The following is a 26,590-nucleotide window of genomic DNA, read 5'->3' as shown; positions in this document are numbered from 1 at the left end:
TGCCTTTTGCATCTGTAATCCCACTTCATCTTTTTTTTTCTTTTTCAACTTTGCCTACTCACTTAATATGCAAAAAACATATGTTTACTTTCAAGATCAAAGTTTCTTTTCTCCCTCCCCTTTCGTTTTCCCCCGTCTAAAAATGGACTTCTTTCATTATGCAAGCCAACAAAGTGCAGCGTCTGCTCACGCAGCCCATTCCAAGCACACTCATTAATTAGCTTGTTTAATTAGCTCAATGATTTAGAGAAACACGGCCATGGTCACCCAAGAAGCCATGCTAATGGAACCTGTCTGTAGCTATTAAAATGCCCATAGCTTAACAAAAGTGTATTGAATCTCCAGACAACCGCTGTGAGGAAAAAGTAGGTTTTTGCGGAAATCGATAAAAAAAAAAATCGTATTAGCTGGTGTTCTGTTAATGGACACAGTTGTACCTGAGATTGTGTTGCAAGTGTTGTTTTAATATTCTCCAGAAGTGCAGACACCACTGGCAGACCGAGGGGCGAATGGAATGTTCCCGTTTTTTTACTTTGGCGATTCACTTTGATGCGGGCGACACACACTTCAAACTTTAAATGTGACGTAAGTGGCTTTTAGTGTCACAACGACCTGAATCGCATCCATCCATCCATCCATCCATCCATCCATCCATCGCATTGCATTCGATATCTTCCGACTGCCGGGTACGTTAAACTCTGCTTCTGGTTGAGGAAATACTGCAAAGTACAAGATACGACCTTCAGTTGTGGAATTTACAGATTGCATGAAAGAAATACGTATTCATTTCCTCACTAGCCTATTGCAACTTTAAAAACTTCGATCAGGTGGGAACTTTTTTTTTTTTTTTTTTTTACTGCTGGTGAAGCATGACAGTAATGGCGCCATCATACTTGTATGGACGGCATAGGAAGTGGCCTGCGGAGGGCTATTATAATTATTGTTAGACCACCATAAAACCAACTTCAAGCCTCACCAACCCTTGAGCTGATTAGTTTGTACCCTCGAAGAGGCTTCCGCAGAAGAAAGCATTTGAGTCTAATTTTCTGTGGGTTGGTACTCACAAGAGACACCTCTCAGAATGCAATGCAGTCATCAGATAAATAGCAAACATACAAATCTATATTGTGCAGCTTTGACAGCAATTGTTAGACAGCTTCTTGATTAAAGTTTCACCCCGAAAAGGAGGACTAGACTTATTCAACGCTGACACGGCATGGCATTTTCACAGCGAGGATCCCATCAGTTAAATTATTTCCAGGAACATGAGGGAAGAGGTGAAACAAAACTCTGTAGACAGAAACGCATACATCAGCAAAGCACAGATTAACTGCTAGCCTAGCTTACCTACCTCTTGTTCCAAGCGTTGCAACTTACTGGGTTATTAAATTGCTGAGGTAATATCATACATTATGAATCATAAACACAACTTCGAGATTCAAACCCTTTGCAAATTGGTCACAGCGGTTCGGTTCGGGTTCTCTAATGAAACCACGTGAGAAGAAAAATGTGCCGTCAGGGATCACGGCCCTCTCAAACACATCGATTGCCACAGCGGCTTGATAACAAGCCAGTTCGTGTGCGCATGCTGCCAGCAGGTGCCAGGCTGTTCGGCTCGTGTGTGCGCTGAACATCACTGTCCCGCGTTTGACACCATTGTGTCAAAAACTCTGTGCTCAGCTCGTCAGCTCTGGTGCGCCGTGCCGAAACAAGGCGGCAAAAAATGAGCACTTGGGAAGTGATCTGCCTTTCTTTTCTTTTCCTTTCCATTCCCTCCCTCTCTCTCTCTCTCTGTCTTTTTCTCCAGCAGCTGGCTCAGTGGAAACAAGGTGGCGTCAGAGTCCCACGTAGATGGAATTAGTTATGTGGTACATCATTTATGTCTGTTCAGAAGTGGCATGATGCAGCCCAAAATAACATATGGGTTGGTTTAGGTTGGAGGCGGTTTTCTATTTCAGACACATTTGCATACGTTTGCAGTTGTCAGGCTACTTTTGACGCGATGCCACACTTGCCTGGTGAGCTTTTCTCAGTGACGAATGTTGCCGGCCGAACTCGGACACAAATTTAAAAAACAAAATCACGTCGTGTGGCGGCAACTTTTAATGACTTGTATGCGTATTTCATGTGACAAATAGGCGTGTTAGCGAATAAAAATAGCCAGCATCATATCCTCTGCACACTTTGGGTGCCGTATTCTCCTGTCCATGTTTCTACCAGAGGGAAGAAGAATGTGGAGTTCTGTGCTGGTGGAGAATAGTCGAGTACAGCCATCCTCCCCTGTGTCTGCAAAGGCCCCGCTTCTCAGCTGAGTTTTGCGTCCTGCTGAAACGGCTTCTCCCCAAAGGCCGTCATGATCTGCTTTAGCACGAGCAACGTCAATCGTTCAACTACGCCTCATCAAGACAACAGGATGAGCACGCCGACAGCGCCGAGAGGGGGGAGAGATAATGTGCGGAAGCCTGGAAGTCGGAGGCGGTACAGTGGAAAAGGAGGAAGGGCTTGAGCAGCGAAGAATGAAGACGCGTCGCAAAGGGGTGGAATGATTGGATGAGACGATGAAACTGGAAGACGCAGCGGAAAGATGACGGGAAGAGGATAAACGCGTAACGGCTGGAGTGGTAGAATTACGTGGAGAGGGGGGGGGGGGGGGGGTGGGGGGGGGGAAGGGGGCTCCTCTTGGGAAACTCTACGCCTCTCTGTTCTGTCCCTGTTTCCAGTCAGCTATGCAGAAGACGATAGCATTGATCATCTTCTGAAAAGACCGCTTTTTCCTGTCACCGTATCACCTCACGTCATTAAGATGACTGGTTGAGTTGCCTTAAAAGGTTTCCTCACGGGCCGCGCAAAGGCAAGCTGTCGGATTGCCTTCCCCGTTCTCGCCTCCCTTTTCGTTTTGGTGAGACCGGCGAAGAACCTGAGAATGCTTAAGTTTCCGTGGTATTGATTTTTTTTCAGCAGTCTGCTGTTATGAGATCAGATTTAACGAAAGGGCGACGGCGTCAGGAAACCAAAGTCCACCGGGAATTGTGTTGAATTGTGGCCTATCCAAACGCAGCGAGCATTATCACATGGATTGAGATTCTATTGTATATGGAAACACATGTTCATCAATCAAAAGCAGATAATTCCATTACATGCATTGCTTCCCTGACAGATAGTCTATTTTTATTGTCCTGATACATTACTTCTTCGAGGCTCACACCCCCAGGTTTCCCTTAGGAGTTCCCATCTCAAATCTCTGGGATAGTGGATGAGGTAAATAGATTTTGTTCTCCAGATCTCTCACATCTCCCGCTCTATAAATCCACTTGTCGCCGCATAAATCTTGGGGAAGTTTGGGCCGCCCTGTGCCTCGGCTTATTAGCCAGCCAGGGATCAATTTATCACCTTTGAGGACAAAGAAGGGAGGCGTTTGGGGATTCTCTCTCTCTCCCTTTGATTTATGGAGTCGGAGAAGAGGCAGGGCATTTTTGGGTCATGCAAATTCTTCTCGGCACCGGGGGCCTACCCCTCCTGCCTCCGCTTCGTGCTAAATTCACTCCCATGGCAGTGAGAGGAAGAGTAGGAATCCGCAAGTAGATCTGGTGGTCGGAGCGTGAATAAGAAGTAAGGCCTGTTCAAGTAAGTGGTGATGATGGCGCTGCGTAAAGCCAAGCACCTTGTATCAAAGGGAATCATCCACTTTCAGTGATGGCTGAAATAAGGGTTGAAATGAGGCTTGTGATTCCGCAGAATTTTTTTCCTCCCACTCGAATCCACGAGCACAGACCTCTCACGCAGTGTGGAGCCTTGGCCAGTAGGCCGTGCTATTGGTGCAGCAAATTGTCCCATCCGCTCGCGTGACCCATTTTTTAGCCACGAAAAAAAAGAACCCCAGGAATTGTGGCTGCCCCACCTTAATAACTCCTCTAAGTGGGCTACCTCGTCTTGGCAGATGAACTACAGTGCCGGGCTGCCGCTCTACAACTCCTTCATTTGTAATTGTCCTCTTGTAAATGATGGGCTTGGGGTGGGGGGGGGGGGCTTGTGGGAAATGTATTTAGTTCCCTGTAGAAGCCGCTCTCGTTATGCTGACAGAGTGCTGCAGGATCTGCATAGCGGTCACAGGTGAGGTTTGAAACATTGCGTCACGTATTGTGTGTTGATACAAGGTTGAATCTCACTGGATTGAGACGGCATGAAGGAAGCAGGGGATAGGACAAGGGGGCCAACAAAAAGCACTTGTAAGTCCGGACAGTCCTTCCTTTTATAACATGTGTGTGTTGACCCACTCGGTCCCTCTGCGTTTGGCTGCGGTTCTTTCATTTCCAGTTCTACAATGCTCTCTTCATCACATGCTTTTAGAAATCAACCCCCTGACCCCGTCCCAGCTTGTGTGTCTGCATGCATCTTAACTACGAGTTGCGTGTATCACTCGCCACTGTCCTGGCTGGCGTCCACCCTCCATCCCTCCCCATAACATGAACCCGCACCGCCCGGCCGATTTCTCTACCGCTTACCAGCATCACCACATTTATGTCATCTTCTCCCCCCTCCAAGCCTCCTCTCGTTTCCTCTCCTTTTTTTCCCTTCTTCTACCTAGCTGAGGCACACTCGAGCCTCTTTCTGTGTGGCAGGGAGCATAAGACTGGCCGTTTGCTGAGTGGGCAGCGCGGAGCGGAGGAGGAGGAGGAGGAGGAATGAAGAGAAATGGAGAGGAAGACGCGGAAGGAGGAGGGAGGAAGGGAATTATCTAACAGGATTAAAGGAGAACAACGGAATGGAAAGCACTTAAAATACTCCTGACATGAGCCCTCCTGCAAAAAGGAAGGGATGAGTAGCAATGGCTGAATCATTCTTAAAGGCTCTCTGTCTCTACACAATATGCTCTTTCTCTCTCTCTGTCTTCCTCCCTCTCTGCACTACAACCAATGCCCCTCTTTCTACCTCCTTCTAGCTTCCCCTTTTGGCCTCATTTTTGGTTCTTGTCCATGGGATTTGATTGATCTCGCAGGAGTTGTGTTAATGAGACAAGGAGAGAGAGAGAGAGAGAGAGAGAGAGAGAGAGCAGCTTTAATTAACGAATGGAAGAAAAGGTATTCAATTTAGATTTAATGACAAGAGCTTCCACCGGCACTGACTGTAAGCCCTGGGAAGATTCTGTTAGATAGAACGGGAGGAGATGGATGGGGGAGGAAAACCACGAGGGAGAACGGTGTTATGATGAGAACGAGATGACAGGAGGTGAAAGACGTATATCAGCTTTCTGACAGAGGTCTGGTGATACGAAGTAAAAATGAACGCTTTTTAGATTGAAATACAAAGATTTTTTTTTTTTTGTTGCCAAAAGTGTAACAAATCTTCAGCCAAGGGCGGGTACAATTGAAGATGAAGTGTGTCAATTGCTTGGCCAACTTCCGTCTCAAGCCTGGAAGGGGGGAGAGATGATATAAAATGATTTTACAGCCAAGGCCAAACAGACGCCGCAGTTACCTCTACCGGTCTGTTACACCCAAGTGTGTGCTTATTGAGATGTCGAAAGCAAATGGGAACAAATCGCCTTCCCTCCGCTCTCCTCCCCCCCCCCCCCCCCCCCCCCCACCATACTGGAATCAGAAAGGTGGAACGACATGACAAATTTCCTCCGGGCGGATCGAACTTCCGGGAGAGAGAGAGAGAGAGAGAGAGAGAGAGAGAATAACACTTCAAACAATCAGCGCCCCCTCGGCAGCTTCCCCGTCCGTCTGACTCAAGGAGATACCAGCCGGCTGGCAGCACGGCCCGGAAAGGCCCAACACGCATTCATGTACTCGCACACGCTCCTGTGCACACAGGTGTGAGAGCAGACAGGATTTTTGCATAAGCACACACACACACACACACACACAAACGTACTATTCCTCTCCCAGGTCACAAACACTCAAGCATCCTTCGAAACCTTCTCTAAATGAAGACGTGGCACATTTCAACTTTGCCCGGAACTTTACGATCGCCTACATTTAGTACCGATTTGAACGCAGCAAACTAATGTGTTTACACCCGCTATAAAAAGATCCCTCTTGGCGCATAATATCAGTGGATAAGGTCTCTGGAGTTGCTGCTGCCTCCTTCTTTATATCACATAACAAACATGTGACGGCGGTGGGAGAGGGACTCTGCAGCCTTTGGTAAATAGGACAACATTTGAATATTTTACTCAGGGCTTGTGCTTATTGAGCATTCATCCCTTCAGAATTATCGCTTCTTCCAAAAGGGAGAGAGGAAGGTGAATTCGCATATGAAAACCTCTAAGTAAATAAGACTCTGTGTTCATGGGAGTCCTTTTGTTTGCACACACTGTGTGTTCTGTCCTACTTCTCGGCAAGATATATATCGCACCCTTGATTGCTATGCATTGACGCATTTTAATGATAGTAATATCATGGCAGTTTACACAAAATAATGACAACTTGGCTCCCTGACAAATTGATTGTGAGATTTGGCTTTTGGTGCTTCCTCTCCAAAGAGAGGACTTGAGGAGCTTCTGGGTTTGAAAGTTGAAAGATGAAGGCTCAGTTGCACTGGGGATCTGCGAGTGCCTCAACATTCAGCTCCGCGCCAACGACGAGAATCATTAGGCCAGAAAAAATGGAATAACTCAAAGGTATGATCACTTGTTTACAACGCCAGGGGAGGCAGGGTGACAGAAGAGGAAGGAGACGGAACGAAACCCTCCCCGATTCAAAAAAAAAAAGAGAAACTCAGTGACCAGACGGCGCTCTGACATATTCTGAATGCTCGCTCCTGATGTGTGACAGCAAGCGACAGATGGGAAAAGCAGGGAGAGGGAGTGAATGTAAAGGCGACGGATGGAGGAATACAAGAAGTGGGTGAGGGACGGGTTGAATGAAAGCCGGCAGAGGAAAGCAGAACGAGGGGCAGAAATTGGACAGACGTCAAGAGAACTCTTTCAAGCTCGTCTCTAGTGCCCTTTAGCAGGGCATTCCGACCGCTCCGAGCTGCTCGGGCGGCAAACAGTACAGTGCCGGGGCGGCTCCTGGGTGGGAATGAGTGTGACCTTTTCCTCCCTCCGCCAACTACTCCCCGAGGCTGTTCCTGTAGATAAGAATTTGTTCTTAGTCAACATGCCTTGTCTGATAAAAGCATTACCTTTTAAATGGAGCAACAGCAAAAGAATACAGAAGGAAGGAGGCCCCCGGCCAAGGGAAAGAAAACGGCAGGCCAATACAAGGGCACAGAGAAAGTAACAAATGAGGAGAGGTTGCTCTTGCCTGAGATACAGTGAGCAACATTTGAACCTGGAGAAGACGGTTGAGGTCAAAGACGTGGCGCACACCTTGGGTGCAGCTGATCTGAGGCCCGTCCCTGAGTGAAGAGCCTCACCGTGCGCTTGGCACTGATTGAGAATGTCACATCACTGGATGGGGGGGGGGGGGAGACAAAGGGTTGAGAGGTAGCGCGGCCTGGAGGACAGACTATTAAAGCGTAGGGTGTGAACCCGAAAGTGGACCAGCGAGACAGAGACACAGAAGAGAGGCAGTCAGGAAGACAGCGGGGAACTGCGAAGGAATATCAGGGAGAGGGTTATTCACCGGGTGTTGATATGGATGAAGGCGGGAAAGGGGGGGGGGGGGGGGGGGATGGGAGGAGGGGAGCAGACAGTCTAAAAGTAGAGGAGAGTGTGCAAATGAGAGATAGGGGCTCTTACTCTCGTCTCCTCTGGGAAGCTCTGAAAAAAAAAAAAATGAGAGACAGGTGAGATAGAGAGAGAGTGAGCGAGCGAATGGGAGCAAACACAAGGAGAAATGTTGGGATGAGAGAAAAGTGGAGAGCCGAAAGACATTTTTAGGAAAGGGAGCCGAGATAAAAATAGGTAAGGACACCGGCATTCCCAACAAGTCCACACTATTGCGCCAGAACACACTTTATCTCCCAAAAGGGCAGACAGTACATTATCGCCACTCGCACCAAAAACAGCCTGAATCATCAATAAAAGAAATCTGCCGCAGGTCAACGCGACGCACACAGAGCCGTCGGCGCCGACAAAGGCAGCCGGGCCGGTGAGAGGACACGGCCCACGAGGACCACGTCTCATTAGCGGGCCGTTTGTCGGTTATTAACGGGCGTCCACTCGGACTTCTAATTAATGCAGGCAGCCAAATGCCAGACCTGATGAAATAGCGCGGAGAGGGATTAGCTGAAATAACAAACGCTCTGACCGGCTTTGTCTCCCTGATTAGGTGGTAGTGAGGAGACTGTAGAAACATTTCTGTTGCCTCTTCCCCCTTTTTTCTCCTCCTACCACCACTTCACTGTCCTTAATGAAGAGTTTTTCCTCCTGCCACATGCCCTCATTCTTGCAGCTTCCTTCCCCTAAGTCGTTGAGTGCTGTCCTAATTCCATTCTGATAGATGGAGAGGGGAAGATGCTCATTAAAATTGCTTTACTGATTGGGCTGCTTCTGGCTTTTTTGGTATTTTTTTTTCATTCAAGAGGCCTGCGTGGGTGTGTTGTGTGGTGGTGTCAAGTTTTGCTTTTCCAGCTGCCGTTAGGTGAAGTGGTCAGGTGTATTCAGCGTTATTGGCATTATTTTGACCGAAAATGGATCAGTTGTAACAAACCCAGGCCAGATTGGTAAGTGTGGGGATGGAAAGGAGCAGGATGAGGACCTGTATAGTGTTTACACCAGAAGAGAAAACACTAACCCGTGTCCATGGCGTTACGAGCCAGAACACAAAGTTCTCTAACTGCAAGCAAGTGTGCTCTGATAAACCACACATCAAAGAACAAAAAATAACAAGTCCCTGTATCGTGACAGAGAACATGCTTTCACTACCCCGTCAGGGGAAGCATTTGATTTTGCGCAGAGCAGCGAGTTCTGAGAGTCATCTGAGACTTCATGCCGTATCGGGATGAATCGGGAATACATTGACATTTCAAAAATTTCACATATGCTCTCCCCAAGAGTTGGATGATGAGCCGTCTCATTTGCTCATTAGATGTGAAGCTCGAGTTGTCAGTGGATTAGCCTGGCCCAGCGTTACACTTGGAAGCAGAGTAGCCGACAGCAACCAGCACCTCTGAAGTTCATGAATGTCCACAATGTATCTCTCCTTTTTACAATTCGCACATAAATCCTGATTGAACGTATAGGCCAATGTCAATATGACATTTTTTTTCATGGTGCTGGAACTATTTCATCCTGGCGGTATAGTTACTTCTTTGAATGCGGTTGCCTGGCAACCAGAGTAGACTACAAAGTAGCAAGAGCACCTACATCTAGGATATGACGGGATATTGGACTAGTGCTTCATGAAAGTTCTACTACCTATCAAATCAAGTATACCTTTTTAAAATAACGCATTACCTGAGCTCTCTCCAACTGTTGCTAATCTCTTAAAGGCCACATGTATGAACTCGTACAAGATCCCTGTATTTTTTTCAGAATCATCTGTGTTTTGCAAGCCTGTGACGGCTATAATTCCCGCTCTGATAACTGACATTTTGTAATTGGCAATTTACAGTGTCACCGTCTCTGGGCAAAATGGCTGTAACCAATACTGGCACAATGACCTGTTTTGAAAAAAATTGAAAAAGAGAGGCCTAATTCTTTCTATTAAACATAAAAGACAGCCGTTTAGCTAATTTCCTCTCTTTTTCATCCCGGTTCCAGAAGTTAAGTTGACAGTCAGCAATAGCTTTTTCTTTTTTTCTCATCCTCATGAATTTGTTCAGGTCAGGAAACGAGTTAATTTAAAATGATACTAGCTCAGCTGAAATATAACATGGACTAAAAAAACTCAATTTCTTCTGTTACAATAACATGCAACTTATTAATGCTTGTGCTATACTCAATCAGTCTGAGACTGGACAATGAACATGGATTAACTGACTGGGTCAAGAACACTACTGTCAGACAAGGCGTACTGGAAGAAAACCAAATCTATTCTATAGCTATGTGGAATTAGAAAATGAAAAATAAAATTAACATCACCATTTTTAAAAGCATTGATTTTTTTCTAATCTGTTCTAAAACTTCAAAAATCTCTTTTCCTATAACAGTAAGAAAAAACTGCAAAAATGTCTGAATGAACACTGGATTCATTTTCAGCCATTTTGCACACTTATATATCCTCCTCCACACTCTATCCACAGTTATAATCTGTAGAAATGGCTTTCAGTTGCTGAGTCCCCCTACATTAGATCTAATCGCATAATAGTCTACTCTAAAGGGCTCTGCAGCACAGCTGCAATCTCACACATACCACTCCAGTGGTCAAGCACCCTTTATGCAAACGACATGAAACGAGCTGCACAAATCTCTTTGAATATGTAAAGATTTGCAACCTTCATAGATGCATATATTTATATTGCATGAATGCACAGACAATATTGTCTAACAATATGACTATGCTTTATACATATGGAGGTACCACTTTGTACTGTAGTTGTGGCGCCTCGCACACACACACACAGGGTTAATTAAAAGGAACATTTCAAATATTCATGTGGCGGTTTCAGATGTCTTTGGCATGTTGTCGCTAAAATTAACATGCTTTTGTCCACAGAAGGGATTTGCACAATGCCATCAATTAGTTAACTGTGGACTGTGAGGCGTGAATATTTGGATTTTGCTTCAAACGTAATTCCTCACATTTGTAAGGCTGTAAATTAAGGCGTGGCGGGGGGTGGGGGGGGGGGGCTACTTAACAAGCCTGGTTCATATGTGATCATGGCCCAGAATGTGACAGTGACGGCTAGCATGGCAGAGTAGACCGCCTGTACTTAAAACACTCAGAAAGCCTTAAAAGCGAATATTGAATCCACCTGACAGCCACAGCAATAAAGTGTGAATTAGAATGTGAGCAAAGCAGCCAAAGGCGGCCCATGACAGGATGCATTTAAATTCACTCCCGCGTTGATGCTTTGTGCAGTTCACCGGGGCAAAAACATTGCTTGTGTTAATACCCACCCACACGTGCAGTTTCCATTTGTTTAAATCGCACATACAGATGGAGACACTCAGTCAAAATCTGTATGTTCCACCGCAAACTGTGCGTTAAGCTGGTTTGATGAATATCGAAGGCTCTTTTGAAGATTGTGAGATGTGCATTGTGTGGTTTGCAGAAGGGTTTGCAGTGCAAGTGGGGGTTTACGCACACTAAACCTTCCCCCAGCAGCCTCTCTTGTACACAGCTTGCTGTCACGCGCACGGATTTACCGATTGACCTTAATGCAACTGTAACATTTGATAAACTTGCTGAGTGGGAATGATCAGGCTCGTAAATAAAGCAAATCGTAGTCTACACACGCGGTGTCCGGTGTAATTGTAGCGGGTAATAGCGCAAGTCGGTGTGGGGAAGGGGACAAATGGAGGCCGAAGAGTGAGCTGCATGCTTAATGCCTGGACGGGAGACCTAGTTAACGGCAAAGCGATGTATTCTCGGGCATCAAAGGCTCGAAGTTGAGAGTTTTAAAAGAGCTCGTCACTATTGATTTCGCGGGAAGAGTTGCTTCCAAGGTTCATTATATGTGAGCTCTCAGCCCTTACTTTAGGCGGCGGGGGCCATTGCACAAACAACAGGGAGCTCGGGTTGAGCATTCCTTTGTTGTGAAGAACAAAAAGTAGTTTCCATCATTTTTTGTTTTGCATACACTCACTATAAAGTGTGAGCCATGGCTAATGAATGCACTCCGAATGATTTGAGTCCCTGGGGCTTTTTTCAAATTAATACACATTTTAATTGAGCACAGAAAAATGGGACAATTTGCTGCTTAGCAGTTAGAAGAAAACAAAAAGAGAGGATGGGGGGCTTAGATGTGATTGCAGAGGTTTTTTTTTCTTGCTTTGTCTGACAAGGAGAAACAGTTTTTCTGCTCGTAGCGCTCGAGTTCTCAAAATTGTCAAAACAGCCTAATGTCACGCATTGTCATGTGTTTTAGGTTGGGGCGGTCTGTGCCGCGTGAACAGGAGTGTCAAGTTTTTTTTGTGGGAATGCTTCTGTGGAGTCATTGAACTGCTTAACATGATGTTTGGGCCACTTTGTGGTATAAAAAAGAACACATTGTGAGTAGTGGTTATAAGTACCATAAGAGTATTAGACATGCAAAAGTATAAACATCAGTGTGGGCAATCAATATCGAATTAGGGTTCATGTTTTGTCACTTTGCATTCTTCACATACAATTTATCGGTTTGGTAAATCCAGCCGTTCATAGCACGAGATGAAGGGGAACTGGACCGGACCTCAGCACACTTTATCCGGAGTCCTCCAATTCAGTATGATTTAAAAGTTTTTAAAAAAAAAACGCCCTTGCAGCACGACTGGTTCCCAAATTTGAATTACCAGCAGTGCCAACATGCTTCTTTTAGCATATTTTTAGATTGCGGGAATCGGGGACACAAGATGGGTAGTGCTGGCGGAGTCAGAGATAATGCGGGATGAGCCTCAGGCATAGGATGGCTGGAAAACTCCTCTTGTCACTTTAGATAAGGGGAAGGTAAATGGGACTGGTTGCTGAGGGACCAGCTAAGTGCTTGTCGCTGTCCCTTTAGCTTTCCAACAACCGGGCACTATAGTGCATTTGGACAGGCAGATGCCCATCAGTTGTGTGTGTGTGTGTGTGTGTGCGCGCGCCCGCCTTATTCCAATGGCAGTTGGAGAGTTTGATGAAAGTGGGTGTAAAGTTTGCAGCTGAATTGTGCTTCGGGCTGTCACACTTTGGAAATGGTATCGCATGGATGTGGCAGGGCGCTACGATCGTCTGGGAGACTGTCCCTGGACCAGTAGAGCCGGGTTCGAGCCCATGTGTTAGCGGGCCCTAGTATGATATTCCATTATTTGAAATAAAATAAAAAAATATCCTGATATATAACGGTCAGGAACTGGAAGCAACTTTAAAAGGTTTGAGCAACAAAATGATTTTGTTAGTTTCGGAAAAGATTGTGGCAGGCTGGTCTAAGTCATGACCCCATTGCATGGTGGGTAATGTGGGAATCCTGCATGACTTCCAGAAGCCAGGATATGTTTGTCTTTACTGCTTTGCCTTTGTGAGACTCCCCACTATGAGGATGTGCAGATTTTTTATTGCAGTACTCCTTTAATGAACCAAATATAAGTATTGATCCAGAACCAAAATGTATTGACACCTCTAAGATAAAGTAGCCGATGAATTTCCAGATGAAGAAGATAAGTGCTTTGCTTTTCGGCCCCCAGGAACGTTTGATCACACACTAAACATGCACTTCCATTCCCTTCTTGTCAATTATTGATTTTGCTTGCTGCGGTTTGCCGTGCTGCTGTTTTTCGGAATTCGTATGAGGAAGAAGCTCAGAGTGATGTCTTTGTGAGAAATGTGTTATGGAATACTTCTAAGCGAAACAATGCCACGCTCGATTGCTTCTGTGTCAGAGATGTAGAACTCACAGCCTCGGCCTCCTTTGCCCAGATGAGGCCTAGGTTAAAAAGTGCCGCTCTCACTGTTAGCATGTAAAGAATACTCTCCGCTCTAATCACCGCTGCTTGAATCCAGAGTGATTATAGCACGTTTAATTATTCAATTTAGCGTGTGATCACATGACTTTTATTTAAACCCCCGTAATAATCTTCCCAGAGGGGATTTTGTTTCAGGAAGTAAAGGCTTCATGTTATTACAAAATGGACTGAAAGGGTCTTACCTAGTGTCAGAAATACAATTCATCAGGGAATAAGTAGTGGAATAGCGGCAGCACAGAGTGTGTTTAACCTTGGAAGATTTGTAGAGGAAGACGAGCTCCGTTTCTGACAAACCCGGCCTGCTCTTCTTTGCTTATCGTTGCATCTTGTTCAGGAAATGTTTTCTTTAGGATGCAGCCTGATTGATGAATAAGTTATTAACAAGCACGCAAACAAACCTCCCACCCACCTTTTTTCATTGGAAGGTCAGCGGCTATCCAAAATGTGTTTAGTTTGAAGGTGAATGCATCAGATTGAACGGGGAAATACCGTCACCTCCTGTCACTCCCATGGAAGATTAGCACCGAGGCCATGAGGAGTGAGATCGATCAATGCGCCGGCCCTTGCCTCCTCGAGGGATGCGAAGGTCGATGGGTGTGGTATTTCTCAAGTCGGGGGAGATCTTTTGTCCAATTTAATTTGGAAGAGGGTTTATGGAAGAGTTAGGTAGATAGGACATTGACAATAAGACAACACAAAAGCATGGGATAACGAGAAGACTGCCAACCTTGGACACATTTCGTACCACGCAATACAGTATTTGATTATCTGGGATGCCTCCGTCATCACACACCGGATATTGTCATGTGTGAGTAGATATAGCACCTCACAAGGTATCTCCATACTTTGCTCTCAATGGAAACTGGGCACATACAGTTTTGCAAAGCACGTTCTCTGGCGGACTCAGATGGTCAGAGGAAAGGGGCTGACTCATCTCAATCCTTAAATGTACTCATGTTCCTTAAAAACTATCCATCAGTTTAAGCCCGCCTGTGTGTTCAAGCTTATTTTGAACCACCCGGGAGAGATCTAAATGACTCCAAGGCGACGTGGCTGAGGAGACAGTTGGAAGGAGTGTGAAAAGGAGCGGCAGGAGGCAGGAAAGAGTCCCCCCCGAGTGTGAAGCTCTGCAAAGCCAGCGGGTGACAAGGTGCATCTGCTAGCGCCTCGCTGTGTGTTGATCAAGGCTTGGCTATTGTCCAGTCACTGGAAACAGTATCACAGGTGAGTTGCCTTTGGCAGCCTGCGCACATTGATTATTGATTGGTTGGAGTGGTGTGGGAAGGAGAAAGGAAAGAGGGGAATATGAAAGGGTTCGCTGAGATGATAGGTTCAAGTACATGGATGGCAAAGTCGAGAGCCAGGGCTGAAATAGTTTGATATGTTGCAATTCTCAAATGGTACGTTTTACTTTAAGTGTGTGATCAAGCCAAGATAGCATTGATTCAATATGGAAGGAGAACTGGGGCCAAGACATTTATTTTAAATCGGCATTCATTTTGTGAGTTGGCAATAAATGGATAAACTAAAAGTAAGAAAGAATCCTTCACTGTAACCTAACCTGGAGGTTCTCAGGTCTCAAATCATTCTTTTTTTAACCATTTGGGATCACTCAATGAAATACAATACATAAAATTGCTTTAATCACACAACATTTACATTCATGTTGTCATGCGGCAATCATATAGGTGTGTTTAGAATGGACTGTGTAACCTGCCAGGTTAACTTTTGAAGCACATCATATATTTCTGATTGGATGATTTATCGAGGTCTGATACGAGACTGGAAGATAAGCCAATATTCCCAAAATCAATCAGACTAATCACAATTTCTCACAGATAGTTCAGCCCTGTGTGGAACGCCATCACGGACAGCAAGACAGGAACGTTGAAAGCATGAAGGCTGACTCTGGAGACTCGGCCATGTCTACTGCTCAGCGGACTGTGAGACATCACTCTCCACCTCAGTCAGACCCATGCTGTCCCTCGCTGGTAAACCAAAGTCCAAATGAGAAAACTCACACACACAAACAACAATACAAACCTACCGTAGCAACTTTTAGGCTGTTGCAGATGGGGTCGGGGTGTCACGTATCAGGAACGATATCCTTTTGAAAAAAAATGATTTACCCTTCGAAGCCTACTTTAACTTGTGGCTCATCAAACACGCCCGGTGTCAAGAATTTTGTCTGGCATCTGGGACTAGACCTCAATACCTTCAACGGGCGATGGGTGGGCCAAGTCTGTTAGTCTTTGTCTCTCTCCCCTAAAGTCTGTGGCCCTTTGTGTCGTGCAGGCAAATGGGAAATCAAAAACATCCATTTGTCCTGTACGCAAGTTTGGCCATGTAGAACATTTAATTATACATTAAACATTAAGAGCTGGGGCTTGTTTCACACATGCATTAGATTGGATTAAACGGGGAAACTCAATCTTATTAATAGAGCTCGAGTGACTTTCTTTTTAACAAGGAACTTAATCAGGGAATTAGAACGGTGTGATTGGGTCGGCCTTTCGTTACACAGAAGCCTTCTATGCAAAGTCTGTAGTTGACAACGGAAAGCCAACAAGAAACCTAGGAGTGTCCTGAAGGTAAGCCATAGGAGAACACACACCTCTTAAAGTGAGTGCTGGATGAGAGCTGTAACAGTTAGCCCCGTTTCTCTGTGAAAAATACACCTCTGAGACTCAACATTTGGATCTTCACAAGCCTTAAAAATACAGTGCGGGGACTCAACACCCAGCGGTGGTTAAGCAGAATCATAATATTCATGCTCGCAAGCCTACAAGTTGTTTAACTTGGCAGTCTTTGTTAACACAGTTAAAACTGGGATAATGGTATTGATTAAAATGCTTTGTTAGTAGAGAGTTGAGTGAATGAACCTATTACGTGTCTATTCATGTCATGCTTCAAAATAGACATCGACTTTCAAAACAGTGTTTTGAAAGTCATTAAATAAAATGAAAATGAAAAAAGGATGTTGATTGTTGAGAGAGATTTTTGATTGAAAGCAAATAAACTCTCAGTTTAGAGACCACCCGAATGCCCCAAGAAGAAATGTACAGTTTGATTCCACAAAACACACACAGAACGTGACCTTATGATAGCAATTAATCCTACTTGAACAAATGAAGATGCTGATCTATAGTCGGAGGAGTGATATCAATAACGAGAGTTTGTGAGGCCACGCTCCGGCACAGCGGAGCCCTGAAATAGATGCTAACGTTTCGAATTCTCGCAATGGCCTGGTGTTATGTGTTATTACCATATTTAGCATGCTAAAGTTTGCTAATCAGAAATACAAGCAATGAAGAGATGTCTACAATGATCATCTGAAAGGAAGACAGTAATGTTTCATATCATGCTCATTTTCATGATCATATTGTATTTTGGGGTTTACTAATGTAAAGCATCACAGCAGACAGTGTTGAATGCGCCTAGCTTTGAGCTAGCCATCGCGGATATCACGCTGGTCCGGACATGTGGCCGGGCACGCAGAGAAGGGAAGGGTAGATATCAGAGATATAGAAATAAATAACTAAATCTAGGGATTTGATATGGAAATATAGAAACGATTAATATTGTGAGCCGTATTCTTATTGTAATTTTGAAGGAACACAAAGAAAAGTGCTCAAATCTCTCTTCCCCCGTCACCTTTTATATTATGAACATAAAAACGAGCAAAAACTCAACCAGTGTTAACGCTTGTCCTCCACTTGCCACTTGCAGCAGAAACAAGAGGAGGCAATGTGAAAAGAGGCAGGAGACCGGCATTTTCTCAAGCGGGAAGCTTGTTAATTAGTGTAAATCACACATTGAGGGGGCGTCAATCTAAATTTATAGATGATGCCATTGCTATTCTTGTGGATGTGTTAGAAACGTTTTTTTTTCTCCCAATTTCCAAAGGGGTAAAGCGTTGTTGAAAATTTACACCTTATGCTGTTCGCCTGTACTTGTGAACACACATGCGGCAATAACCACACTTGTGACATTGTTTAAAAAAAATTCAAGTGTATGAACGGATCACATGAACCTCTTAGGATGTCGATGGCGCATCGCTTCTGGAACATCTTTTGAGATATTAACGTGGACGTTGAAAGACTGATGGACGATTTCTTACAGCATTGCCGAGACAAACGTTAAATTCAATGGTGAGAGTTATTGATTTGGTTCCTGGCTTTGCCCCGCCTAACTTTGCTCTTTGATTTAGTAGTCCGTGGCCTCGCCTCCAGGTGATGGACTGCTGGTCTGACGGAGGCAGCGTTTCCAACCACTTCTTTCCACCACCTGTGCCCACGAATAAAATGATGCCGCTAAACCAAAGCCGTGATGGAGAGTTTGCTCTCCTCAGTACCAGCTGGCTCTTGTCTGAAACCTCACATTAAATGATGTCACTGATTTGACACTAATCATGTGTGTGGCTATCTGCTGGCAGTCCAGCCATCTGATCCGAATGCCATCAATACCACTCACTGGCATGTCTGCTGATTGATTCCACGGCTCTAGGCTGGGGTTTTTGTTACTACATACCACAGGAAGAATTTGCTTTGGAAATAGGAACATTTTTGGTGGAAAACAAACACCAGGAAGTCTGCAGCATTGCTAGGCGCGTTATAATACCTTGTTCCAGTCCATGCTGCAGTAGGTGTTGAAATAGTTCATGGAATATGTAAACATTTTATCTACCAATGAAAAGATATTTTAGCCATTTGACATGTATGTCTTCAAAAGTTTTGAATTGGTATTAAAACTGTCAAACTATCGTTTTTCCTTTTAGGGTAATCAACCATCTTACAGTCTTGTATTGCCTACAGACAAAATACAAACTTTTTCTTCACACTCTATTGAAGAAGTTACAGCTGAGTGAAAACACAAAGCGTGATAAATGACCACAAAGCTTAATACAAATAGCTTCCTTCCTTGGGCTGTTGCCTCACTCCACCAAATTTCATTAGAATCTGCTGAGTCCATGGCGAGACAAACAAGCAAACCAACCAAAAAGCAGACACTGGACCGGACGGCAAACATAACCTTGTTGGCAGATGTAATAGCACGAGCACTAAATAATGTATTACCTCTATGACAATAGCAGCAAAAGAAAACTCTTCCTGAATCCAAACTCTGAAATCCTGCACAATGCATTAAATGTTGTGTCCTGATTCGCTACCTTGTGGAAGGAATAACGTTTGTAGAAATTAAAACGCAAAATACAAGTTCATTAAATGGTGACCTCCTTTATGAGAACGGATAGGATCCAAAAATTGATCGAGTTTCACAACCAACCCTGTTTTTTTAAAGTCGCTGACCAGTCACGATGAAGATGAATAAGACATTCACATCATTTATCATTTATATTTTTCACATCTGGAATGCACTGTTGTTGTAACTGTAAATTCACTTACAGAAATATAATAAATACATTATTCAGATTCATGTATTTTTGTTCCATATACAATATACAATACAATTGATGTTCATAATAAGCAGGTTTATGCAATAAACCTAATTTAAAAAACACAATTGTTTCTTATTAATGAACCCAATGTATTTTTAAATTGTCTGCCAACTTTGCACGTTGTAAAAGATTTGAAGATAATATAGCATCACATTACTACATGAATTTACAACTACACAATGGGATAAAGTTATCTATTTTCTCCTTTTCAAAACAGAGACAAAGCTACAAAATGAGCTTTGAAAAAATCCATTGGCCTCGGTAAACAACCCAACCCCTGTGTTATTCTGTGGTCTTTTTTCGCATTGTGTGGCTGTAAAGACCTTAGCCTACTTATCTCCCAGGTAATAACGTCCTTTGAATAGTCAGCCTCCAAATTGAATCTCTACTAATAATATTCAACCAGCTGCTACCGACTGGTCCCGCACAATGTTGTGTTGCAGGACCGTCTGGGTCGTTTCCATTTGCCCGTTTTCTTCTGGCAGTGTTGCACATGGTACCAACACAGACCTTCACTGGCAGTCGGGTGTGCAGCCCGGGCTTGTGTGAGCTCAACCCTGACTGTCCCTCACACACACACACCCTGGGGCTTTGTGAAAAATGAGACCGTGGAGAATTAGATAATAACATTATGGAACGGGAGTGTGGATTTGCGGATGACTCAAGCGTGCCGGATTGCGTGCGTTTCTGTGTGTGAGCGCGCACATGTGCAGCGTGCGGAACATCATTTCGTCCTCCCGTGTGTAAAAACTATCAATCAGCTTCACTTAATGTTGCGTCATTATCAGTCAATTTTAATTGCACAGTGATTGATATGGTATTGGCTGTCGTATTATGTCTGCTCAGTGCATAACGATTAATCCATTTATGATTATTTTTTTTTTGTTTGTCCAATGAGAAGCAACGAGATTTGCAGACAGTCAATCTTTCTGAACGCATGGCCAGGCTGCTGAATGCAAATGAGTTCAGTGTTCACACCTGAATTAGCATTGTGTGCTGTCAGATAGCCTGATAAGACAGTGAATGGTTCCCCTCGGTATGTTGCCTGCCATTATGTGAGTTAGCGTATTCATACATGCCCGACATGCTGAAGGTCTCCCTCTCCAACCAGGGTCGTTATATTAATGGCAAATCACACATCAGTGCATATTGGCATGAGGACAAACACGAAAAAAACAAAGCAACTTAAGAGGATGGATCACATTATAGTCAGACAATTGCACTGAATGCGTTCATAAAAGTAACACTTTATTTATTCCGATCGGCTACGTCGTGACACACTTAGTCATTTTGCATTATTTGGTTAATGAATGCTAATCCTCATTTTCTTGCTTTCCAAGTGTCTACTTTATCATTTGTTACTTGTCAATGTATGCTTAAGAGCTAAGAGGAGATTTTGACAAGAGAATGACAACTTACATTTTGTGCTAAATCATGGAGTATTAAGTGGTCGCTATTCCATGCGGTTTTCCCCAGAGCCTTGTAATGATCTTTGAAAATCCGTCCGGCTTTATTACAAAGTGCTATTCATTTGAGAGCATAGGCACACCGACCGAGGCTGCAAGTGTATGCCTGTGTGCGTGTGTGTGGTTTTCTTTGGTTTCTGTGTAGTGATGATAATGACCAAGACATAGTGTGTGAGTGAAAGTGAGTGAAGTTGAAAGATAATCTCTACCTGCCGTTCAGTATGTATGCTTCCTTAGAAGTGCTTCCTTTTTTTCTCATTAGGAGCAAGGCGTCGGAGGAATTAGTGACACTGAGTGAAAGCCCTGCCTGCTTTAATAATAGCACACATCTAATTTAACAAGCGGATTAAGTCCTTATAATGATAATGCACCTAACTCAATTTAGACTTACTTTATGTTCGCCTTGTCAATTACCTGGTCTACATCTGTTATTAAAATGGTTCAGACATGACCTGGCTTTATCATGCCACTGTTTGTCATCTCCGAAAAAAAAATATTAATTGCCTTTACTTTAAATTTGTTTTGCTAATACCGAATGTCCAAAATGTCACAATATGCAAATCCACAAGGAAAGGCTAAAACAACCAAAAACGGAAGCGTTCTGTTAAAAAGAAGTAGAAAAACAGCCAAATAGGAATAGATAAGGATGAATTAATTCAAAGAAAAGATCATTACGGTAATACCGTTTTATAGTGAGTGGTGTCTGGAAAGACACAAGAACAAATCATGGTTTGGGCTAATATTCTAACAAGTTTCTGACTAGAGTCTTTGACTGAACAAATGAACAGTAAAGCCACTATGGAGATTCTCCTTCCCTATAATGTGTAACCAAAGTTCTTTTAAACATTCAGAATCTCGTGTTGAGATAACACTCATTTCCTCCGTAAAACACAGCTGTTCATCAACCCATTAAATTTCCAGCTCGAATCCAGTCCCACGGTTGCCGTTCTGTTCGTAAACCCAAAGGACGACCCTTTAGCAAGGCCTCGCGGACATAGAGGCCCCAAGCAAACACCAACCTCACAGGGATTTCCCTCTTTCGACCCGCACGGATGGCAGTGCACATGTCATAGTGGGGCGAAAAAAACCATCTGGCTCCAGGGCAAATGCAGGCGAGGACACATCCTCACCTGCATTTGCAAACCTAGATTCTCCATATGCCAGGCCACACAGGACTAATTAGCACAAGTGTCTATCTAAGTGTCGGTCAAGACAGTGAAAGTGGTATCGCACTGGCACCTGGGGAACCAGCTCTGTGCAAACATAGAGCTCTGCAGGGTAAATGTGGTGCAGCCTCGACGGATCAATGCTTTGTGGCCCGTTACTGATGACACAGGGGCTTGCTCCACTGTTAAGGGGAATTAACAAGAGGAAATAATCTAATGGATGAAGCCACTTTCTGACACCACAATGCGGTGCTTCTGTTGTATGGTGTGAACGTCTGAATGATGATGAGGATACATATCAAAATGTGACTGATACCAAGGCTGAACATGAACATCAAGTGTTGAGTGCTACACAATTCCCTCGTTCTTGATCAAATGTTTTCTAAACTGTCTCTGGAAGGCTAATGTGGCTTGAATGGCATGTTTAAAAGTTTCCTATTCTTTGGATGGAGCTGTTGTAGGATGACATGACTATTCTAGTAAACACCCCATCTATGTACTCAGGCTGTGTGACATTTCATATTTTAGTTACTGTTCACAGGTGTTACAGCAATTGGAAGGTTAACCTCAGATTTTTTCCTATCAGTATCGGGCTTGAATATAATAGAATATATCTGACGTGCATTCTGCTGTATGCACTTTATCAAAATGCAATGGGAGTGCATACAAATTACACCGGGCCTCCTTTTAGATTAGTCCTACCATAAATTCAGGCTCATGCTCGAGTAAATTCAGATCCGCTATTGATGACACAATGTAATAGTGGATTTTCTTTCGGGCAATGCAAGTATTGCTGTAATTCTACAACAATTTTCACCATATCCATTTGTGTACGATTGATACCCCCAAAAACATAAAATGAATCACTATCTAACTTTGATCTGTTAAAACATTATTAACAAAGCAGTGAGAATGACATAATCTATTGGAATAGAAATAACTTTGCTATCATGTAGACGTAGAGCACACGTCTGAACAGGCGGGGGGGGGGGGGGGGGGACGTAGCCTGTCTCTGCTGAGACTCCCACGAAACATGCCACTCTACGAACGTCCAGCCTGGACTGTAAGTGGCAGTGCCAGGCCGGCAGATGGGTTGGCCACCCAGCGACCTCTGACATTCAACCTTCAGAGGAGCAAGGCCGTGGATTCTGTCCAGTGGTCTTCTTCATTCTCAAATGTTCTGCCAAAATGCAGCAAGGATGCTTGAGCCAGCCCGGGCCAGATGCTGTCTCAAAAGAGACCGCATGACTTCAGATGAATATTCCAACAGATTGTCCTGTTAATACAATGTTTTATGGCTTATAAATTGCAGCATCTTTCCTGTGTATTTCGGAAATAGTATTTGCACATGTAGTTTAGAGAATGAACTTAAAATGAATGCTCAACGCTATACATGTGCTACGCTGAAACCACTTCTGAGTTTTCGCAAGCTGACTGGAATAAAAGAGACTCGTTAAACAACACATTTCTGCTCTCGAGAAACATGTCCTTGGCACAAGTTTCCTTGTCAACATGAGATAACAAGATGATGTAATAACAAGAAGATTCCCTGATTGTTTCTTAAGTTCCGTGATGGCCTCATCCCTAATAATCTACGTATATTGTGTCAGTTACTTGACTGCTTTTGTTCATTTAATGAACAAACCCTGAGGACACAATAGAAAAGAGTATTTTTGAGGGGAGGCTAATTAATGTTGCTTAGTAAAAAGACATGAATAACAAGAAAAGGAAGACTAGGCGGGGTTGCGTAGGATGATGGCTAGCCGTTTTTTCTTGCTTTTTTGATGAGTTGAAATATAGAACAAAATCTATGTCAACACAGAGGGAGAAATTGTAATTCAGAACTGGAGGTGATTATAGCAAAATTAAGTAATTGCGGAAAAACAATGAATCTAAAATAAGAGTAAATGTAGGAAATGGAAATCGCCTCCAGGCAAGCTGTCACTTGTTCTGACAACTTATACAATGAGGCTTTTTATTTCAGCTTTGAAACATTAGGCCAGTGTTGTTCGTAATGAATTTAGGGCAAAGACGTACCATTATGTAAAAATGTGTGTACACCTTGCAAGAGAAGCGTTTTATCATTACCACGTCTTCTGCTACCGTGTACTTCCCAATCCACACAGGGTGTGAATTCAATTTTTGGTGGTGCGTCTGATTTGTGTCCAACGCCGTGCTGTCATATTGGTCAGACCAATATTGGTCCCTGGAAGACTGATTCACTTGCTCAAGCAAAGATGGCTTTGATTGGCATTCTGCTTAATGTAGGAATGCAACACATGGAGGGCCTGGTAAACATGCTGTCCTTCCAATGTCGGAATAGAGCATTACTAGGGTGTTTAGGTTGGGATGGCAATTAAGGTTGAAAGAGTGGGAGGCATAGAGAGAAAAAAACAACACTTGTTTTCAACACGGATGTAGCTGCAGACTTCTCTCCAAATAGATAATACACTATATTTTACTGTGCCTGGAAACAACCATGTTAAGCTCTTAAATTGGGTTAAAGACACAAACGAGAAAATAAAAAATGGCTAGGAGATAGTGTTTGGGACTTTGGGCCAACCCTAATCCCATGCAAAAAATAAATAAATAGGTAAATTAATTACCGCAGAGCTTTAAAATCAAATAAAACGGATCAAACAGATCTCAAATTGTGTGCCCGCTGCCCCTCAGCGCTCCCTCAAATACACACGTATATACTTTGTCCTGTGAAGTGAGCATCTGACGCTTGGCTGCCAGACCACTCATAGGAAGGGACGGCAGGATGAAAGAGAGAGAGGCCACCTTAATGTGCCTTCACCATATGCTGATAGATGCCGCCAATCCCCTCCCCCCCCCCCAGGCCCCGGAGCAACTTATCACGTTTGCTGGCGACACTGCCGTCGTTGATAAAGTTAAAGATAAGCCATCTGTTAGTAATAGCCACACCGCCTCTATTGGTGGGGAGGGGGCGTCCATGTGTACACGACTCTCCGCGGCGTCTCCGCCTAATTTTCTGTGACACAACGTCCTTCCAGAACCTGCATGTGCGTGGCATGAAGATGCACGTGTGGGATCATCTGCAATCACGGACGACACTTATGAAAATATCACCGAAAGAAGAGGCGAGGAGCGACACACTCTGACACAATGCTAAAAAGTCAACATAGAGCTGTCATTTACGTCTTGTTACTGTATAATGTATAAAACTATTATGCTAATAAGCGATCGGGCACATTTCTTATGAACAATTGATGCTGCAGTGGATGGTCTTTAAATAGAGAAGAGGAGGGGGGGGGGAATGAACATACAGCAACTTTAATCTCCCTCAAGAGCTTCAAGGATGCTTTTGACGTGCTCAAAAGAAGTCCCCATTAGCAAAATGGCCCGTTACCCAGAGGGCACAGCTAAAAGAAAGGAAGACAGCGCTAACATTAAGACCCACTAGAGGAACTAGTCCTGGTTGTTCTCTAATGGCCTGGGGTTATGACAGCTCGCATGCTACATGCAAGCATTTCTGTGAGGCCTGTGAACTCAAAATCATTGCTAAAACATATATGCTCTTACGTTTACCCATATGTTCTCTCTGAAAAGTACAAATAATGTGCATGGTAATCTTGATATTTCTAAAATCTTGTAACAGGGTGTGAGAAGCCCAGATGGAGACTTAAAAGTGTTGTGATATCCGTGAATAGCATTGTTCTTTTCCTCTGAGAGAAAAATTAAACGAGAACCATTTCAGAGGAATCCACTCCTGCGTATTACAAAGCTACCAGTGCCTTGAATACTGTCCGGGCTGGCCTTTTATCATTTTCACCAAGCACATATCTACTTTTAGACTTCAACACCGTAATGGTATTTGCTTAACTGAGCAGCCAGCAATCACTTTCTTTTGTGCCAGAGTGTTATCGCTGTTCAAGTGTGGCTCAGTTCCGGTCTGAGTTGAGGGCTGCCAGACGTAATGCAATAATAACTGGTGCGCAGATTGAGAACCAAGGTCCTGTTTCACTGCTGACGATACCAGGATGAACTCTTTGTGCTCTTTGTCTCTCATTCCCCCGCTCCTTACCAGCACTGGAACCCTCCAGCTTCCGAGAGCATAATGAGCCAATTGTAATTCTTTACCACCGATAGCTTTCAATTCGAGACTGTATGAAAAGTCTCGGCTTTTCTAATTCAAGTCAGTGTCTACGGCAAAAAACATGAGTTATCCTTATATTCCATGATTGGTGCGGACACAGCTAGCAGTACCAACGTTGAAGGGAGAAACTGTGCGAGTAACATATTTAGAGTCATATCAAGTCTATCTTTACACTATCATACGATGAACGTATCCATTATTTAGACGTTATTTAAAGCTTCCACTGTAACGGGTGGCTTTAATGTAATATGGACTGCTGCCCTTGAAAGAAGGTGAACAAATCAACTCCACACGAAATGTTAAAAATCTAACAGCTTTTTAGTGTCTACAAAGAGCACTCCTCTTGTCTGACATACTGGACGTGAACCTGCACTGCTCCCCCACAGATGCCTGGTGTGATGTTTGACAGATTTCTCCCCCTCTCCAGCTAGGCTCACAGTAAATGTCCATCTGGCAGCTTCCCAGGGGTACTTATTATTCTCAGCAAGCCAGGGGTTTTCTGTTTCCGAGCACTCAGCCAACGCCCGCCTCAAAGAGTTGAGAGCCGGACCAGAACTGCTTGCAGATGCTCTGCCTGGTTGCCGAACTGTGCCAGTGTAGTGGCATGGCGCTGTGTTTTCAATTACGCAATGAGGCGGCAGTCTTCAAAATACTGTCGGAGTACCAAAAAGCCAAGTGCACTGAGCCAAGTATCTAAGACAAAACCAAAAGCCAGGCGATAGTAACCTGAAGGTTGGACTGTTTGTCTCACTTGATTGATTTGCCCCTCATGAACAGATGGTCAGAGCAATGGTTGGTGTTGAGAGGTCCTGCTGGTCCGGACCAAGGCCCTGACATGGCAAATTCAATCGTCCAGTTGACCTCTGTCACACACCTACGGCCCACTGAGGGTCTTCAGAAAAAGTC

At 44.1% G+C, this 26,590-nt stretch overlaps 1 protein-coding gene across 42 annotated transcripts in view; it reads right to left on the bottom strand.

Moving 5' to 3' along the window:
• The window catches only part of LOC119223808 (receptor-type tyrosine-protein phosphatase delta-like), a 291,447-nt gene that overhangs the window by 186,010 nt on the left and 78,847 nt on the right, over nt 1-26,590 (bottom strand). The gene's annotated exons all lie outside the window — the stretch shown is intronic.

The sequence above is a fragment of the Pungitius pungitius genome, chromosome 1, assembly GCF_949316345.1.
Source record: "Pungitius pungitius chromosome 1, fPunPun2.1, whole genome shotgun sequence".
NCBI lineage: Eukaryota > Metazoa > Chordata > Actinopteri > Perciformes > Gasterosteidae > Pungitius > Pungitius pungitius.
Note: the sequence above shows the minus strand (reverse complement) of the source record. Positions and strands in the feature narration are given on the sequence as shown.